The sequence below is a fragment of the Stegodyphus dumicola genome, chromosome 1, assembly GCF_044657685.1.
Source record: "Stegodyphus dumicola isolate Sdum_Otavi_A_Nest chromosome 1, ASM4465768v1".
In the NCBI taxonomy this organism is placed as follows: Eukaryota; Metazoa; Arthropoda; class Arachnida; order Araneae; family Eresidae; genus Stegodyphus; species Stegodyphus dumicola.
Window position 1 is genome coordinate 87042584 of NC_140768.1, and position 13055 is coordinate 87055638.

At 32.5% G+C, this 13055-nt stretch overlaps 1 long non-coding RNA gene across 1 annotated transcript; it reads left to right on the top strand.

The window, feature by feature from the left end:
• The first annotated feature begins 951 nt into the window (after positions 1-951).
• On the top strand, positions 952-12772 carry LOC146999139 (uncharacterized). The gene is made up of 3 exons (XR_015041383.1): positions 952-1024; positions 3618-3707; positions 12641-12772. It is a non-coding gene; the product is annotated as an uncharacterized LOC146999139 (long non-coding RNA).
• Positions 12773-13055: the final 283 nt, after the last annotated feature.

A 13055-nucleotide genomic window follows, 5' to 3' on the forward strand; every position in this document is an offset into this window, starting at 1 on the left:
GGAAAACCACGAAAACACCCATGCAGCCAGCCCGTTCGTGGGATTCGAACCTCGGTTCGCACTACCAGGGTTCAGCGACTTTACCGCTCGGCCGCTGGTGGGCCGAAGACACGCTAGGAAAGCGGGAGAAATGCCTCATATTACTTCTCTTTTTAAAGGCCGACTTTTTTTTAAGGGGATCCAATCACTAAATCCTGGGTATGGATATACCTCATCCAACACCTTTTTAGTTCGGGCGCCACTGTAGAGACATTAGGATTTTTTTGGGAAGCCGTAGAGATGAAAAATTAGCAACCGCCTTCGCCGTGAATCGAACCACGGACCTCTGAAATACCGGCCCAGCGTGCAGAACTATTACACCACGAAGGCACGCTAGGCAAGCGGGAGAAATACCTCATAAGGAAAATATTTTCCTCTAATTACAGGACAGAAAATGTTTTTCAATCGCGCGATCTGTTATTGATATTGAATTACAGTCGTGCGATAATTTCGCAGTAAAGATACATCTTTGATGACTATCCAAGATTCTAGAAACTTTGGTCTTATATAGAGATGGTCGTCTTATAGAAATAATGCTTAATATCAATATTTATTTATAATCTCAGAACTATTGGTCACTTTCAGAAGTGGTCGTTTGAGAGGCGATATTCTATATATTTATTTACTGATACTCTCAGATTCCAAAATTTGTTTATATTCTCAGAAATATTGGACGGAAGGTGGTCGTCCCATACATACAAAATTTTACATTTCATTAAAAATGAATTCGGCATTACTTAACTATTTCCTTATTAATTAATTAATTAGATAAAGAAAAAATTAGGAAATAGTACTGTTTATTACGGAATAATGTAGGAAGTTCTACAGAACTATATTCTTTCGCGTCATTGCACATTGTATCCGGCAAACTACTAGTTCCTCGTATTCTTCCGCAAATCCGTAAACATCTGTCTGATTTGAACCGAAATCCAAAATGGCTGCGCCATGAGGTTAACTTGTATGGATATTTTTTGTTGCATGAAAGGTAAGTTCATTTGCAATACTTGTATGTTTACTTTTTTTGCTTTTCGAATTTATGTCATTTTGACAGTTAAATGTTTCACAGCTTTATGAATTGTTACCATTCTGTCGTGAATTACGTGTATCTCAATGGCTGGCTGTCTTTTCAAATATCTAATTAGCCCTGCTATCCAAATGTTTATGACTGAATTTTTTTTAGTCTAGTTTATGCATTCAGTTTCAAAATAATATGTGTGATCAGATTGCTTATTATTTTATTGCAGCAATACATTTATGTTAAATAGTTTGAACAATTGTATAAAAATAAGAGTGCATTGTTTTGTCCAAAATATGTATGGTTGAAACATTATCTTAATCTAGTATGTAATTCAAGTTTTTTTTGGGGTACTGTTCTGTTATTGGGACCAGAATCGGAAATGTATGAACCTGTGTTCGTAAGTATGTGCATAGATGTGTATATGTAGACATACAAATATACAAGCATACATAAATACAATTCTGAACCCGGTCCTGATAACAGAACAGTACCTTTTTTTTAATCTTTTTTGAATATTTTATAAAAGGATTGAGCATTTTTCAAACTGCATATCATTTTAAGATTCGACTTGCAGGAAGACAAAATATGGTCATTCAATCAAATGCTTATGTAATAATGGCTTTTAACATTTTCTCATAAATATTGTTTGCATTTTTATTGTATTTTAGATACTTTAGCTATGTAAAGTGAACATGAGAATATTAGTAAAGCTGAAGAATATGAATAGCTACCATAATACATGTATTTTTTCATCGAGCCCATTGTTTTAGAAACCAATGCACCATTATTATATGCTGGCTTATTTTATAGTTATATGCAGTTTAATTTTATGTTCATGTTACTGTAGTATTGTCATTATAATAAAAGTATTGATAATTTTTGTTGAATCTTGCAAGTTGCCTAACATTCAGAATTATTACTACCGAATTTTACCGATAGGTTTTTTTGAGTTGACATAATCTGTCTGATAAATAAAATAAACTGGTGTTTAAATTATATGCATTTCTCTTAATGTTTTATTGAAAGTAAGTGAGTTGGAAATATAAATGCTATCCAGAAAAGTGAATTCTTTTTGCCTGAAATAACAAACTGTACTAAATGATTAATGTTTATATCATTTTAGAAATGTCAATATTAAAGTTTCTCCCCCTTCTCTTCTTTGATTTTGAAATAATTTATAATAAAATAATATATGCATAAGTGTAATTAATGTAAAGTATCATTCAATAATATAATTTATTTTTACTGATATTTTTATATTTCTTATCTGGGTTTTCTTTTGGTGTTAGAAGGAGGAAAAGACTGTAATGTTTTAATTAAGGAAATAATTAAATGTAATGTTATTTAAAAGACTGTAATGTTTTAATTAAGGAAATAATTAAAACATTACAGTCTTTTAAATAACACAGTTACAGTAATGTTTATTGAAGCAATCAGTACTGTGTGATTGCCAGTGATTGAATAATGTTAAAATGCATTGTTCATAAGGAAATTTGCTTAGATTTGTGTTATAGGTTTTATTTTGACACAAGCTGAAATTTGAATTATTGGAAGCACTTTGAAAACCCGAATTATTTCCTGAATCATTAATCAGGCCAATATATAACATACAAATTTTCATACAAAATTATTTCTTTGAGCATATTATAAAGAGCTCATTTAATTTTATTATTTGTACAAATTTTAGACAAAAGTAGCATGTAACAGTTAAAGATTTATTGAAGCCTACTTATTACTTGTGGTAACAAAGAAGTGTGAAAGATATTGCCACATTAGCGAACATGACGATCATTAATGCTTAGTTTAGTAATTTAATAATATATTGAGAAATGCTGGGAACTTTCAGAAGTAGACATTTCGGAAATGATGGGCTTGATAAGAAATTTACATGGTTTTATTATTTATTCTTTAGTTAAGAATGGATTTTAGATGTTCATGTGAAAGAATTCTGTTTAAGTATATGTGAAAGAATTGTTAAAGTTTGGCATTTAAAAAAATGAATTAATAATATGCAATTATATTTTTATTATACATATATTACTATATATTTCTAATGTGCTATGTAAATGTCAGTGCTAAACAATTGAGATACTATTGTCAGGGCAATCTTTTCTTATACATGAAAAATTCTGATACTTTCTTATCATCTGCCCTCACAGCTTCAACTTATGCTAAAACAGCAAGAGTATGCACACGATAATAGCAAACTATGAATATGCATACCACACACATGTATTTACATGCTTTATATTTAATCTTTATTTCTGAATAGTATTCCATTGGATGAAAAATATGTGAATATTGACCCAATGTATATATTTTTGTGTGTGTGCATCCTAAAATTTTTTGTTTCTTATAAAGTGCTTATTTGAATTACTACTTGTGAACAGAGCAGTAGATATGAACCATAAACTAATCATTTTGCCAATTTTCACAGCTTTGCAGATAGTCAGAAAGCACCAAAATTTGTAATAATGTTAAGTTTAAATGATGTTCTATACTTTTGTGTTAATTTTTCTATTCTATTAATTCTATTACTGTGTTATCAAACTTTCTGCAGGAATTTCAACTGGTTAAGATGTTATTACCATGTGGAGAAGAATTTGGTTTTCAAGCTAGAAAAAATTGCAGCTGAAGGATTTTGTAGAAGGTCAGTCAAACTGGTTTTAGTTAATTATAATTTAATTTTGGGTGAAGAATTCTCAAATTTATTTATCATAAGTGTCTAAAGGTCTAAATTAAATTCTGCTTGTTTTTGAAATTTTTCATGACATTCATTCTTTGATTATTATTATTATTTTTTTTAATTTACTAACTTAATCCAGGCACATAATTGCATTTAATGCCATACCTTAAATATTGTAAAATGTTAAAATAATACATTTCACTTAAAAATGTGGTTGTGACAGTAAATTTTCTGTTACATTTAATCATATCTATAAACATTGGTATACATCATTTTTCAATAATCTGTATATTATTTTGTGCATTTCTTTTACATCCAAGATCTGGCATATGACTTGCTTTTCAAACTGATAACATGGTGTAATAATGTAATCTAATGGTTAAAGTTTACTATGGAACGGGCCAAATTTAATAAATTATTCTTTGATAGAAATTTATTCATTTGTTCAGTGTGTCTCATCTCTTTAAATTGCTAAAGTAAATTTTATGTACTTGCATTTAGGAATTTTGACTGTATCAGAGTAATTTTGTTTCAGTTATTATAACATACAAGGGAAAAAATTCATTCATAGCTCTGTATTTAAAATTAGTTAATTAAAGTCCTTAATAAAGAGGGACGTTTTGTTGTTTTTAATGTCGATAGAGTTTAATTCAAAAATATGCCACATTAAGGGTTACTTTTTAACCTAATTTAAAATTTTCATTACTTTAACATGTCCAATAATTGTTATTTTAACTCCAATATTGTAATAATATCAGAATTCCTTACTTTTTGATAGGTAATCCAAATGTAAAACAAGAAAAGAAAAAATTAAAATCTAGAAGTATATTTATTTCATACCTCTAACAAATAAAAACAACACAAGCACTTTTTACTGTCTATCTGCATAGTGTGGCATGTCCGGTAAGACTGAGATTTGTATGGTCAAATCCATGTTTCAGTTAAAGGAAAATGCATGCAGTCTTCTGATTTTCCCTTCGATTAAGGATTCTGTATATACTAGCATAAGAAATATATTAGTTAATGCAGTGTTATACATCAATATTTATAGACAATTATTGTGGCTATGTTTATTATAATTTTGTTCACTGTAATGGCTGGAGTGCCTAAACCATCATGCTGTGTAAACAAATCTTCATCTCTGCATACTGCTCCACTAGTGTTTAAACCACTGAAATGGTGATTATGGTAGAACATCTTTGGTAAAAATTTACTCTACTGTAACCCTTGGTGAATCGTTTCTTTTTTTTATATCAAGATCGTCACCAATTTCAAGGTGGCCGCTACACAAAACCAAAATAAGAAGTCAAAGACATACACAAACTCTGTGTCCATGTACACATCGACCTATTAAAACAGAGAACTGCACAAACTGGGCATTGTGCACTGCCTTAACTTTGTCCATGTACACATTGATCTATTTTCACTTTAAGAAAATCAGAAAGTTAAAAATATCATAGTTACCAGAAAAAATTCGCCACTGTCTTAACACACAGACAACCAAAAATACACAAACAGAGAGGAATAAATTACCAAAAATACATATTTCCTAACATAAAAACATTAAACAACAAATCTTCTAACAAAAATTAACACACAGAGACAAAAAAATAAATGAAACATCATTTTTTTTTAACATACCTTTTTTTTCACATGCATATGTTTAGGCTTCCCACCACCATCTTCCAGGTAAGCAATTCAATTAAATTTTTCGTCTCTTAGTCACTTCAGACATACTCAAACGATGGTACCCACACCAAAATAATAAATAGTATGTTCAAAATACAAGACCATACCACTTCCGTGCAACCAAACACAGCAATTGAAAAGAATGGTAAGAACCAAAAACCTGGGACCGTACAATAGGTTTACTATTAAAAAAAGTAGCCCAAAACTAAATTTATCACAGCACGTTGGCAATATTTGCAGAAATAACTCCTTTTTATTGACAAAAAAAGTTTTTTTTTTTTTCCCCAAAGGCTACTTTCGCCAACATTATCAACATTAGGGTTACCGAAAAACTTATTTGACGCAATGGGCTTCCACATTTCACAAACAACCAATACCACTTTGCGATTTTTTTTTCAGACAGAAACCAAGGTGTACCATACAGTAAAGATTAGCCACATCTTCATTTACTACTGTTACAAGTACTTCTTTGGTAAATTTCTGCGGTTAAATTCAAAAGTTTAAAATTGCATTAACATGATCAGATTCAGAGTCATAGCTAGGGTTTTCAGCGCTCAGGGACAACTGAAGATTTCGCACCCCCTACTGCTAGCCAAGGATGGAAAACATTTAATTCTAAAATGTTCTAACATCAGTTTGGCGCCCCTTGGATTCTGCACCTGGGGACAGATGCCCCCCTTTCCCCCCTCTAGCTACACCCCTGATGCAGATTTTATTTTCTGCACGTAGCTAACAATTACTTATGTGTTGTCAGATAAATGTTACCAGATGCAGTTAATTAATTTTTACTTGCCAATCTCATGAGACAAGTTTTTTTTGCTCCTGCAAGACTTTACTTTGTGTTGCAAAATAAATTCATTCTCACTCTTTTTGGACTTGCCTACACATTAAATTTAAAATAGTTTTATGAATAGGTAAGATGTGATTATCATAATTTTGTTTCTCTCTTTATCTTGGCAACTTTATATGTTGATTCAGTATCCAGGTTACCTACCTGTTGAAACTAAATAACGTTTGCATAATCCGAGTTCAGAAAACAAAACATTTATTTTACATATTTTAAAGAAATAACGTTCTGAAACAACATGTTTCATCTACACAATCAATCGACGCTCTCACCAGAGCATTACGCCATCAAACTTGGCACACATCCAAAAGTTCAAATTGAAGAATTACAGAAGCGTTGTTGCCACACAAGAAAAGACATATAGTTACAACTTCACACAATATAAAACAAAAACACACTTTTGAAAAATAGACAATAATAATAAAAATAGTAATAATAAAATTCTTAACAATATTTTCTCGATTATGCAACATCCTCCCCCCTTTTTGAGTCAGTGGCAAACGACTCAAAAACATATGTTATCCTATTAAAAAGGTCTAGTACATTAGGCTTCTTAACAAGCCGTCCTGACGACGTAAATTTCTGTTTTATATGCTGTACGTCAGTCTGATCGTTTTTCTTATCGTCGTTAACGTTAGGCTCTTCAACTAAATAATTTTCATCTAGTTGTATCTCTAGTGGATAAATAAGCTGAACGGGCCTTATGAAAATCCCATTCTGAGTTTTTAGTTTAACTGTTCGAACTTTGCCATCCCGACCAGGAATTTTCTCTATAATTTTACCCAAAGGCCAATACAAGCGTTTTTTGAAATCATCGCCTATTAAGACTATCTCCCCAATTTTAGGCAACCGGGTTACTTTATTTTGTGGTTGTTTCATTATTAATTGCCCCAAATATTCTTTTCGGAAACGGTTCCTTAAATCTTTAAGAAGTTTTGTGCGGTATTTAATTCTTCTCAAAAAATGCTAAGAGTCAATTTTATCTATATCTGCTACATTCGAAGTACAATTTTCAATTAAAAACATTGACGGAGTTAAAGGGATAACATCTTCAGAGTTCTCCGAAATATATGTTAAAGGTCGAGAATCAATTACCGACTCACAATCGCAAATTAAGGTTTCCAGTTCTTCATAAGATAAAACCGATTTTCCCAAAGAACGTCTTAAAAGTTCTTTAACCATGCGAACTAGCCGTTCCCACCAACCTCCCCACCAGGAGGCTGTTGGTGGATTGAATTTCCATACTATTCTCTTTATTTTTGCCTCATTCTCTATTATGTCCCAGTTAAGTTTAGACATTTCGTTATACGTTCCTCGGAAGTTAGTCCCATTGTCAGAATAAATAGTTCGTGGTCTGCCACGTCTGGCTATGAATCGTCTTAAAGCCAAAAGAAAAGATTCTGTTGATAACGAAGTCACCAGTTCTAGATGGATTGCCCTGTACACAGCGCATGTGAAGAGTGCCATCCAAACCTTCTTACCGTTTTTCAAAAACAATGGGCCAGCTAAATCTACTCCCAAAATTTCAAAAGCCCTATAATCTCCTACGCGATCTTCAGGAAGAGGAGTCACTTCGCAAGACATCGGTTTCGCTTTATATCGTTGACATATTACACACCCTTTTAACACATTACGCACAGTTTTACGTTGTTTTAGTATCCAGAATCTTTCTCTTAAAATAGATTGAAGCATTTGAGTTCCAGCATGACAATGTTTCTTATGAACTGACTCAATTAACAATGTAGTAAAGATACATTTACTCGGTAACAAAATTGGTGTTAAAAATTCAGAATTGTCTTTGCGTTCCAATATTCTAGTTTTAACTCTTATAATTTTTTCATTATCAATGAATACATCAAGTGGATTAAGAGCTCCAATGTCAGGGAAATTTGAGCTTTGAACCAACCGAATCAAAACTTTTTCGGAATTTATGATTTCAGCAACAGTTAGTTTAGATTCTTTACACAAATTTGACTTCTTCCTACAGTTAGAAATAAAACGTAACACCCAACCGGTTACACGAATCATTTTTTCATAATCAGAAACTCTTTCTGCATACCAAGGAGTAGTATCCTCTGAAAAGATAACATTAATAAGTTTTACCTTCCTCTTTTCCAAGTCAGCTTCGCTCGGCTGACAAACAATATTGGTAGGCCAAAATTCAGGGCTTTCTCTTAGCCAGAGAGGTCCCTTAAACCACTCCGAGTTAATCATTTGTTTAGCAGAGCAACCTCGAGATAACACATCTGCTGGGTTCATATTACCAGGCACATGCCTCCATGATTCAGGTTTTGTCAACTTAGTAATTTCTTTAACACGATTGCTTACAAAGTTCGACCAATTACCAGGATTTCTGATCCACCATAATGCGACTGTGGAATCACACCATAAAATTACATTTATATCAAAATCATTAAGAGCTTTACAAACAGAATATAATAATCGGGATCCAATGCAACAGGACATTAATTCCAATCTAGGAATCGTCAAATTCTTAATAGGAGCTACTCTAGATTTTGCTCTTAAGAGAGTAATTTTTACACTGCATGAATCAACACTTCTCGCGAAAATACATCCTGCATAAGCATATTTGCAGGCATCGACAAATACATGCAATTCAACTGTTGCAAAGGTTCCAATGAATCGGGGTATTGCCACATTTTTCAACAAAAGTATATCAGATAACCACACAAAAAACTTACTTACAAAATCATGAGGCAATACCTCGTCCCAAGAAAATTTCAACTTCCATGTTTCTTGTAACGAAATTTTTGGAAGCAAAGTTATTGGTGCAAGTATTCCAATTGGATCAAAAATTGATTGTACAATAGACAGAATCAGTCTCTTAGTTGCCTTAGTATCACAAGTTATCATATTTACATTTATATTACACCTTAAAGTATCATTGTCTAAATTCCACAATATTCCTAAAAGAGGTGTGTCCCCAGAATGTTTTGTAGTATATTTGGAAGCAACATTGCTCTCCCATCCCCTTAAATTAAATCTGCCTCTCGACATAAGACTTTTGGCCTTTTGAATTAAATCCTCTTGTTCCTCAATATTGTAAACACCCGTAATACAATTATCTACATAGAAGGAATTTTTTAATTTGTCAGCCACATCTAAAAAGTCAGATGGACAATTATTCAAGAGATATTTAATAGACGCACCTAGTAGATAAGGGCTGCAGGAAACCCCAAAAACTACTCTGCAGTGCCTATACACTATTTCTCCCTCATCACTTGGATAGAAAAATCGCAAGTAATCTCTATCCTTCGGAGAAATTCCTAACTGCAAGAATGCTTTCTCTATGTCTGCACTCAGACCAATAGGAAAAAATCTCATTCTGTCTAAAATATCAGGGACTAATTCTATTAAATTAGGTCCTTTCAATAAACACTGATTCAAAGATGGTTTTCCCTTTTCACAAGATGAAGCATCAAAAACGGGTCTTACCTTAGTGCTTTCACTATTCATCTTAATAACCGGTCTGTGTGGTAAAAAGTGGCATTTATTGTTTAATTCCTTTTCCGGAACCTTTTCTATAATATTTAAATTTTCCCACTCTCTAAACACTTCTTGATATTCCTTCAAAGAATTATTTTCTTTTGCCCTCTTTATCATTTTTTGATGACGTGTCAAAGCAATGCTTTTATTATCTGATAAATTGGTAGATTCGCATTTCCAGGGTAATTCTAATTCATATCTACCATCGGGCCGAATAGATAATTTATTCTGAAAATCAATCTCGTAGTCGCAATGAAGATTTTTCGTTTTACTATTTTCCGTCGGGTCGGAAATACCCAAAACTTCAAGCTCCCATAAAGATTTCAAAGAAGCATTATTTACATGTAAGGAAAGACTTATTAGGGCATTATCCCTGACAGTATCATTTTCTTTACCCATAACCGTCCAACCCAGTTTTGTTTTGACTGCAGTTAAACCAGAGGGTAATTCTAGGTATTCGTCAGTTAACAGTTTACCAATGACATCTGCACCTATCAATAAATCAATTTCACTTTCCTCGCAAAATGTGTCACTGACCTCAATTTTCCTGCTTTTCAATTCCTCTATAATCTGAGCATTCTTGATTGTTGGAACAAATCCACATATCTTTTTTTCGGAAAAAGCTTCAAAACAACACCTAAAAGTGTTATCTAAACTGCTTATGTCAATAGCAAAAACAGAATGGGTTACAGGCGCAGTTTCCCTCCCCCCAAACAAACCATGAATTACTTTCTCCTGTCGAATAGGATCAGCCTTCACTCGCTTCATAATTTTCTCCCCAACGTATGATCGTTGGGATCCCGAATCCAAGAGAATTCTAATTTTTCTCTCTCGATCTTTAACTTTAATTAGAACACATAAAGTTTGCAAATAAACTTTCTCGCTCTTACTATTATTAGAAAGGGAAACATCCAACTTAGAGTCATTTTGTTTTACAGAACTAACATTCTGAGGACACATAAATTTTATATGATCACAACTGCAAATGGGGCATTTAATATTGGCTTTACATTGGTTTTTTAAATGGCCAATTCTTAAACATGAAAAACAAACACCTTTCTTTTGTACAAGTTGCCTCTTTTCATTTAAGCTCATATTTTCAGCTTTAAAACACTTAGCACTCATATGAGGCTTACCACAAAATATACAAACATTTTGCTTACCTTTACTGGTTTCATTTGTACTTACCAGCGCGGCAGCTGTTGCTAAATCTGAATTACCTGAAATAACATTTTTATTAAGACGCTTAACAGAATGAGTAAATCCTGATTGTGCTAATCTAATCATTTCTTCCGATTCTACTTCATGCCTTAAAAAACACATTAGTTTTTCAAGCGTTCTTTCAGAACTCTTTTCCTGTCCTTGTTCAGAAGTTCGACTCCGCTCCCAGGCACGTAAAATATTCTCAGGTAGGCACGACTCCACTAAAGGTCCCAAGAAATCAGCAAACTTTTCCTTGGTGCGTCCTAAGCTTTCCAGTGCTCGTAATTTACTTTCTATACTATCATAAAGTACTCCTAAGTCCGACGCCGTTCTGCCTGTTGTAGCATTCTTTGTAACAAGCCCAAGCAAATCTCTTACATAGATCTGCACCAGAAGGTCTTCTCTACCAAATCTTTCTTTCAGCTGCTCGATAGCTTTAGGATAATTCGCGGCGGTAACAGGAAAACTGTTCAAAAGTTGAGCTGCCTTTGAGCCAGGTACTGCACTTTGCACTAAGTACAAAAATTTATCTTCCGGCACAATATCCGCATCTTCATGAATTTTGGAGAATTGGCTCCAAAAGCCTAAAAATTCTCTTGCATCTCCAGAAAATTTTTTCAGTTCAAGTTTAGGAAGTTTGAACTTCCTGTTTTTATTTTCTTTAGGATCCGAAATCGAAACTGAAGCAATATCTGTAGTAACATTCGTCGAATTCAATTGTCCAATTTTATTCTGAAGTTTCACCTTTAAAGCTATAAAGGAATCTCTGTATCCTTCAGCCGTATTAAATTCATTTTCAAAATCAGCTTCCTTGGTTTGTTCTAAAACACTGCTTTGAGTACTGTCCAAGCGTTCAAATTTGTCAATTAGTTGCCCCAACAACACTTGCAATCTCTCAGGATCCGTACAAGTAGGCAATTCTTCTTCCACAATCTTCGTACTTAACGTAAACGAAGTACGTTCACTTTTACGTTTTGCTTTTAACAACTCCATTTTAACAAAACGCCTAAATCAAAACTACTCGAAATCACACAAACGTCCTGTCAAACGGACGCCAAACTTTTATGTTGAAACTAAATAACGTTTGCATAATCCGAGTTCAGAAAACAAAACATTTATTTTACATATTTTAAAGAAATAACGTTCTGAAACAACATGTTTCATCTACACAATCAATCGACGCTCTCACCAGAGCATTACGCCATCAAACTTGGCACACATCCAAAAGTTCAAATTGAAGAATTACAGAAGCGTTGTTGCCACACAAGAAAAGACATATAGTTACAACTTCACACAATATAAAACAAAAACACACTTTTGAAAAATAGACAATAATAATAAAAATAGTAATAATAAAATTCTTAACAATATTTTCTCGATTATGCAACACTACCAGTGGCTGATTGATAAAACTGCTCATATGTTCAGCTGGTGGTTTGAATTTATTTTCTGACATAAAAAAATTTAAAAGGCATCCCCCATGTTTATTTTACTATAATCGAAAAATCAAATAATTGCTACTCTGTTTATAGGTACTAAATGTTAAAATATTTTAAATGCTTCCTTTAATTTGCATTCTAATAGTCATTTGTTTAAATTTAATTATGAATTATATTGACATATAGTAATTGTGAGTGTTTTCTTATTTTAGGTGCTGTGAAAGGCAATGACAGAGATCCAATTTATCAAGAGTTCTTATATACATAAGAATACATGGATATAAGATTGTTTTTCATGAATTCAAATAAAATGTGATAAATTGGATTAATAAAAACTATTTTGAATTTTGAAAAGTGTTTTTCCTCTGTTAATCATAATATAGTGCCATAAATTTCTGAATGTGTTTATTTTTTATCCAAATAAATAGCTTTACAAAAATTTGTCATATTAATAGATATTGCATAATTTAGCATTATTATAAATATTTATTATAGCAGATTTAACTGAACTACTTTTTTTAGTCTCTTTGCAGATGAAGTCACAAAGGTAAGTGGTTAGATATTTTTCTGTATTCCCCATTAAGTAATTTTATCTGGTAAATTACCATTACTTATATACTAAAGGTG